General features: G+C 42.2%; 1 non-coding gene and 1 pseudogene across 1 annotated transcript; both read right to left on the minus strand.

The window, feature by feature from the left end:
- Window positions 1-78: 78 nt before the first annotated feature.
- On the minus strand, window positions 79-793 carry LOC104996140 (annotated as a pseudogene).
- Window positions 794-1,302: 509 nt separating this feature from the next.
- On the minus strand, window positions 1,303-1,376 carry TRNAG-GCC. The gene has a single exon. It is a non-coding gene; the product is annotated as a tRNA-Gly (tRNA).
- Window positions 1,377-8,327: the final 6,951 nt, after the last annotated feature.

Consider the following 8,327-nt stretch of genomic DNA (forward strand, 5'->3'; position numbering starts at 1 on the left):
AAAAATAACAGAATTCTATATCACTAAAACTATCATTTAATAGAAAAACCTGTAATCACTTTTTTTTTTTTTTTTGCTAACACTTGAAATACATTTACTAATTAAGACAACCAACACTTTTACTTTTATTTGCATTTATTTTTTGCGGCATTTATTCCTGGACCATAAGTTTTTGTTTCTTCAGTTTCTTCTGGGATTCTTTTTCTTCTGTGCAACCTCCTCTTCTGGTTTAGGAATAATCTGTTCTTCTTCAGGAAGGATCATCTCAGTGTGGCAGGGAGAGCTCATGCAGGGGTTGATCCGACCATGAGCTCTGTAAGTCCTGCGCCGCATCCTGGGGGCTTTGTTCACTTGGATGTGCTCAATGACCAGGGGATCTACATCTAAGCCCTTAAGTTCAGCATCAGTCTCTGCATTTTTGAGCATGCGTAGTAAAAATTCAGCACTCTTTTTGGGCCACCGACCCTGCATCCAGCCCCGCTGTTTGGCCCGTGCACACCTACCAGCTCCACCGTTGTAACGACGGAATGGCACACGTTGCTTCTTTAAAGTGACATCCTTCAGATACTTGGTGGCTTTTCGGATATGCATACCCTTTATGGCCTGGGCAGTTTCCGAGTGTTCTTAAAGTGAACACGAAGATTTGAACCTTTTGATTTGCATGATTTTGTGGGGTTTTCTGGGTCAAGTGAATAGCGCACCATTTTTAGGGGTCACCTCAGGCCGCTTACTGGAAAAAAAGCTGTCATCACTTTTTAAAATCCAGAAGTAAAAGCTACTTGTTGGGGGGTAATGTGGGGGAAAGGCAAAAGGAGGAGGGGTAGGAGTGAGCAGGGAAAGACTTTAAACCATGATGCAGGGCTGATCCTGGTGCAAGGAGGAGAAGGAAGCGTGCTTTAGTAGGGAGAGCTTCAGACTGTGGTGTAGCTCTGGAAATCTCACAGGCAGCCTAACAGGGAGCCTGGCACCAGGATTGCCCTTCAAGCAGTCCCATACTGCACGGCCATGGTCACACCCATCTTTACCAGGCTCAGTCACTGGCTGACAACTCAGTGGGAAAACACGTTGCATTCTGGATGCTGGGGTAGATGTAGAAGGTGCTACAGCTGGAGGCTGTCAGCTCTCTGTGCTCCCTGAAGCATGTTCCTTTTTCCTTTTTTTTAAAATAGATGTCTTTTAAAAAGTATATTTATTTATTTATTTGGCTGCAGTTGTGGCACACAGGATCTCCAATTTTTGTTGAAGAATGCAGAGTCTTCAGTTGTGGCAGGGGAACTCTTTGCTGTGACCGGTGGGATCTAGCTCCCTGACCAGGGATTGAACCTGGGCCTGCTGTATTGGCAGTGCAGAGTCTTAAACCACTAGACCACCAGGGAAGTCCCAGCACACTCTTGAAGAGAGGTCTGAGCTGTAGCTTTTACAGCGGCCACAAGCCCTCACCTCCAGCTGGCCATTCTGCTCGTGCCTATATACACACTTAGAGGAGGGAGGTGGCGTGTTGCTGTGCTCCACAGAACTGCCTTAGCTTCCTTCCTGATTCCATTGGCTGAACCATCAGTAGGTCATCCTCTACCTTAGATTTCTTCTCTTTGAAAGATTTCCTGTGCCTGGAATGCTTCTGCTGCACTCACCCTAATAACCAGCTCTGGCATCTCCTTCACGTCTCTGTCCCCATTTCAGTGAATTCTTCTCTGACCATCTAATATAATAGCAACCCCCTCACAATCCTTATTTCCCTTCCTGGCTTTATTTTTTTTTTTTTCATAGCACTTATCATGCACTATCGAAAAAGTCTGTTTGTATATTTATCCTCTGTCTTCTTTGATTAAAAATAATTGATGTCAGCTCAGCAAATTGTATTTGCTGCACCATCTCTAGTGCCTACAATGGTGACTGCACATAGCAAATGTCATTCAGTATGTGACAAAGGAAGGGAAAGAAAGAGGAAGATAGGAAAAAACTGATAGACCCACATGAATGTTCTAAAACTTAGTAAATACCTCTAAACCTTTCTCTTTTTGATGCAGACTTTGTATCTAAGAAGCTCGTCTAACTTCTCTGTGCATGTCAAGCATCTAACCTCCTGAAAGTGAAGAAATTTGCAAAAGTGGGTCACTTAAAGGTGGAATTTTAAATTAAAGACAGGTACTGCTTTCCTCGGAGAAGGCAATGGCACCCCACTCCAGTACTTTTGCCTGGAAAATCCTATGGACGGAGGAGCCTGGTAGACTGCAGTCCATGGCGTCGCTAAGAGTCGGATACGACTGAGCGACTTGACTTTCACTTTTCACTTTCATGCATTGGAGAAGGAAATGGCAACCCACTCCAGTGTTCTTGCCTGGAGAATCCAAGGGACAGAGGAGCCTGGTGGGCTGCCGTCTATGGGGTCGCACAGAGTCGGACACGACTGAAGCGACTTAGCAGCAGCAGCAGCACTGCTTTCCTATATCAGGCACCATGTTACATACCTTCACATACATTATCGCATTTATTGCTCCCACTCCCAACAACACTTTTGAAATAGACCTAAGTCATGCCTATTTTACAAGCAAACAGACTGAAGTCCAAAGAAGGTATTTCATGTCACACACACAACAGGAAGTATGGAATTTAAATCCAGATTTGTTTAACAGCAACAAATGAGAAACAGTCTTTAGTGCTAAACAAGAGGAGAGTGACCAAATTCCCAAAGCATTTGACAGTAGAAATAAGAATAAAATTAAAGGGTTATATTATAGAGAATAGAGTAAAGAATCATTTTTACTAGACATGGGCTTTAACTTTCACTATCAGAGTTACCTAGCCCAAGAGAGACACTCAGTTCAGCTCAGTCACTCAGTCGTGTCCAACTCTTTGTGACTCCATGAACCACAGCATGCCAGGCCTCCCTGTCCATCACCAACTGCCAGAGTCCACCCAAAGTCATGTCCATTGAGTGGGTGATGCCATCCAACCATCTCATCCTCTGTCGTCCCCTTCTCCTCCTGCCCTCGATCTTTCCCAGCATCAGAGTCTTTTCAAATGAGTCAGCTCTTCACATCAGGTGGTCAAAGCATTGGACTTTCAGCTTTATCAGTCTTCCCAATGAACACTCAGGACTGATCTCCTTTAGGATGGACTGGTTGGATCTCCTTGCTGTCCAAGGGCTCTCAAGAGTCTTCTCCAACACCACAGTTCAAAAGCATCAAACCTTCAGCTCTCAGCTTTCTTTATAGTCCAACTCTCACATCCATACATGACCACTGGAAAAACTATAGCCTTGACTAGATGGACCTTTGTTGGCAAAGTAATGTCTCTGCTTTTGAATATGCTGTCTAAGTTGGTCATAACTTTCCTTCCAAGGAGTAAGCATCTTTTAATTTCATGGTTGCAATCACCATCTGCAGTGATTTTAGAGCCCCCCCCCAAATAAAGTCATCCACTGTTCCCCCATCTATTTCCCATAAAGTGATGGGACCAGATGCCATGATCTTTGTTTTCTGAATGTTGAGCTTTAAGCCAACTTTTTCACTCTCCTCTTTCACTGTCGTCAAGAGGCTTTTAGTTCCTCTTCACTTTCTGCCATAAGGGTGGTGTCATCTGCATATCTGAGGTTATTGATATTTCTCCCAGCAATCTTGATTTCCAGCTTGTGCTTCTTCCAGTCCAGCGTTTCTCATGATATACTCTGCATATAAGTTAAATAAGCAGGGTGACAATATACAGCCTTGACAGACTCCTTTTCCTATTTGGAACCAGTCTGTTGTTCCATGTCCAGTTCTAACTGTTGCTTCCTGACCTGCATACAGGTTTCTCAAGAGGCAGGTCAGGTGGTCTGGTATTCCCATCTCCTTCAGAATTTTCCATAGTTTCTTGTGATCCACACAGTCAAAGGCTTTGGCAAAGTCAATAAAGCAGAAATAGATGTTTTTCTGGAACTCTTGTGCTTTTTTGATGATCCAGCAGATGTTGGCAATTTGATCTCTGGTTCCTTTGCCTTTTCTAAAACCAGCTTGAACATCTGGAAGTTCATGGTTCATGTGTTGTTGAAGCCTGGCTTGGAGAATTTTGAGCATTACTTTACTAGCATGTGAGATGCGTACAATTGTGTGGTAGTTTGAGCATTCTTTGGCATTGCCTTTCTTTGGGATTGGAATGAAAACTGACCTTTTCCAGTCCTGTGGCCACTGCTGAGTTTTCCAAATTTGCTGACATATTGAGTACAGCACTTTGACAGCATCATCTTCCAGGATTTGAAATAGCTCAATTGGAATTCTATCACCTCCACTTGCTTTGTTGATAGTGATGCTTCCTAAGAGAGACACTATCTTCTTACAATGGGGATTTGTTTTTTCTTTATGAAGCCTATTATGGATTGAACATTTGTGTCCCCCCTAAATTTATTTACCTAAGCCCTAACTCCCCAGTGTGATGGTATAAGGAGCTGGGGCCTTTGGAAAGTAATTACTTTTAGATGAAATCACAAGGGTGGCCTGGAGAAGGAAATGGCAACCCACTCCAGTTTTCTTGCCTGGAGAATCCCATGGACAGAGGAGCCTGGAGGGCCACAGTCCATGGGGTCTAAAGAGTTGGACACGACTTAGCGACTAAACCACCACCATCATGAGGGTAGAGACTCCATGGTGGGATTAATGCCCTTATAAAAAGAGTGAGAGACGTCAGTACACCGCCTCCACTGCATGAGGATACAGCGAAAAGGTGGATGACTGAAGCCACAAAACGACCTCGCATCAGTTACTGAATTGGCTGTCACCATGATCTAGGACTTGTTAGCCTTCAGAACTGTGAGAAATAAATTTTTGTTGTTTAAGCCACCCAGTCTATGACATCTAGTTATAACTGCCCTAACAGACTAAGACAAAGTCTCAGAAACATATAGCCTCCAGAACCACCATCAGTTCAGTTCAGTTCAGTCTCTCAGTCGTATCCGACTCTTTGCGACCCCATGAATCGCAGCATGACAGGCCTCCCTGTCCATCACCAACTCCCGGAGTTCACTCAGACTCATGTCCATTGAGTCAGTGATGCCATCCAGCCATCTCATCCTCTGTCGTCCCCTTCTCCTCCTGCCCCCAATCCCTCCCAGCATCAGAGTCTTTTCCAATGAGTCAACTCTTCGCATGAGGTGGCCAAAGTACTGGAGTTTCAGCTTTAGCATCATTCCTTCCAAAGAAATCCCAGGGCTGATCTCCTTCAGAATGCTGCTGCTGCTGCTGCTGCTACTAAGTCGCTTCCGTCGTGTCTGACTCTGTGCGACCCCATAGACAGCAGCCCATCAGGATCCCCCGTCCCTGGGATTCTCCAGGCAAGAACACTGGAGGGGGTTGCCATTTCCTTCTCCAATACATGAAAGTGAAAAGTGAAAGTGAAGTTGCTCAGGCGTGTCCGACTCTTAGCAACCCCCTGGATTGCAGCCCACCAGGCTCCTCCATCCGTGGGATTTTCAAGGCAAGAGTACTGGAGTGGGGTGCCATCGCCTTCTCCTCCTTCAGAATAGGGCCCAGTAATTCCACTCCTGGGTATTTATGTGAAGAAAATGAAAACACTAATTTGAAAAGATATCTGCACCCCTATGTTTCATTACAGCATTATTTTCAATAGCTAAGATTTGGAAACAACCTAAGTGACCATCAATAGATGAATGGATAAAGATGTGGCATATATGTGCAATGGAATATTACTTAACGATAGAAAGGAATGAAATCTTGCAACATGGATAGCCTAGAGGGTATTATGCTAAGTGAAATAAGTCAGACAGAAAAAGACAAGCACTGTAGATTTCACTTACATGTAGAATCTAAAAAACAAATGAACAAATGTAATATAACAGAAACAGACTCATATATACAGAGAACAAACAGGTGGTAGCCAGAGCGGTGAGGGGAAGAGAGAAATAGGTGAGGGAGACTAGAAGGTGTGAACTTGCAGTTAAAAATAAATGAGTCACAGATATGAAATGCTCAGTATGGGGAATAAAGTCAATAATTATGTAATATCTTTGTATGGTGACGGATGAAAACTAGACTTATCATAGTGATCAGTTTGAAATGTATAGAAATATTGAATCACTATGTTGCATACCAGGAACTAAGTGTTTTAGGATGATTATACTTCAAAAAGAAACAGACCAAAAACTCATAGAAAAAGAGATCAGATTTGTGGTTACCAGAGATGGGGATGGGGAGGACTGGATGAAAGTAGTTAAAAAATACAAACTTCCAGTTACAAGACAAATAAGTACTAAGGATGTAATTACAACATGATAAGTGTAATTAACATGGCTGTACATTATAAATGAAAGCGGTTAGAGTAAATCCTGAGTTCTCACCACAAGGAAAAAAATTTTTTTCTATTTTTTAAAGCTATATCTATATGATATAACGGATGTTCACTAAACTTATTGTGGTATCATTTCATGATGTATGTAAGTCAAATCATCATGCTGTATACCTTAAATGTACATAGTGCTATATATAAATTATAACTCAATTAGACTGGAAGGGAAAAGAAAAATACATAGCCACACAGCATCAGAAAATCTCCTTTAGGAGAGAAGCCTGTCCTCACAGTAAAAGGGCAACTAATGAAAATAGAAGGGACTTCCCTGGTGGTCAGTGGTTAAGAATCCAGCTGCCAATGCAGGCGACACGGGTTTGATTCCTGGTCTGGGCAGATTCCACATGCCGCAGAGCAACTAAACCCATGCACCACAACTATATGCTCTAGAGCCCACACACCACAACTATTGAAGCTGGAACACCCTGCAGCCCATGCTCCACAAGAGAAGCCACCACAGTGAGAAGCCCATGCACCACAGCTGCAGAGCGGTTCCCGCTTGCCACAGCTAGGGAAAGCCTGCACGGAGCAATGAAGACCAGGCATAGCCGAAGATAAATACATAAAAAGAAAAGAGAAGGAACAATGGACGTTCCAGATTAGAGACATGACAACCAAATGCAATACATTGTCTGAAAATGGATGCTGGCTTGGGAAAATAAAATAGCTATAAAGGACGTTAAAGGCTTCCCACGTGGTGCTAGCGGTAAAGAACGTGCCTGCCAATGAAGGGGACACAACAGATGCAGAATCAATCCCTGGGTCGGAAAGATCCCCTGAAGCAGGGCATGACAACCCACTCCAGTATTCTTGCCAGGAGAATCCCCATGAACAGAGAAGCCTGGTAGGCTACAGTCCATAGGGTAGGACACAACTGAAGTAACTGAGCATGCAAGTGACTGAGCACACACACATGAAGGATGCTATTGAGACAATTAATGAAATTTGCCTATTGGATCATACATTATGTAACAGTATTACATCAATATTGACTTCTTGTTCTGATCATTTTGTTGTGGTTATATAAATCATTTTTTCATAAAATCTTCTGAAATATTTAGGGGTCTCTTAACATATGATATCTCTAATTTACTCCCGAAGTTTCTGGAAAAAAAATCATACCTACATACTATAGAAAAAGAGAGGGGGAGGAGTGGGGAAGAGAGACAGAATGATAAAACAAATGGGTCAAATTATAAACAATTGGTAATGCTGTGTATAGGGCTTACAGGTGTTCCATGTATCATTCACTCAAACTTCTAAATTTGAAAATGCATATCAAAATTTTAAGTTACAAAATGTGCTTTTAATCTCAAACAAGACTCTCTCTGGATGTTAATCAGGGGGCTAGTGAAACACTTCAGGTAATTACCATATATTTTTTCTTTAAAGCATTTGAATTATTTTACAAGTCAAAATGAGAAACTCAAAAGACAGTTGCGGAAATGCATAGCACTAATTTCTTTTGGAAATATAATCTACCCTTTTTCTCTAAGTGCTCATAAGATATGCCTGAGTTCTGGTCATTTTGTTAGAAGTGATGGTTTGCAATGAGTCCTTTTGCAAAACAGAACATTTTATGATTCCAATTTCGTAAATGGAAATAAAATGTATGCAAAGAATAAAGACTGAAAGAAACAACCATGAATCTACTCAAAATAATTTGAAATGACTTGGCCTCATTTTCTTAATCTTGATGTAATTTTTTAAGCATTCCATACAGGATGCCTGAATAACAGCAGGGTTTTTTAGGGAGAAGACAGTGGGTATTTTGCTTTTATAAAAATATTTATAAATTAGAAATCGCATGTGGCTATTGTCTCTTCAGTTTCTTCATTTATCAGTTTTCTAAACCATCTTTTTCCACTCGCTATTTCTCTGCATTAAACTGTCCACCAGTGGTTATTGAGCACCATTTGGTGTTCAGTTCAATTCAGTTGCTCAGTCGTGTCCAACTCTTTGCGACCCCATGAATCGCAGCACGCCAGGCC

This window comes from Bison bison, unplaced genomic scaffold, assembly GCF_000754665.1.
Source record: "Bison bison bison isolate TAMUID 2011002044 unplaced genomic scaffold, Bison_UMD1.0 scf7180017864290, whole genome shotgun sequence".
Classification (NCBI taxonomy): Eukaryota; Metazoa; Chordata; class Mammalia; order Artiodactyla; family Bovidae; genus Bison; species Bison bison.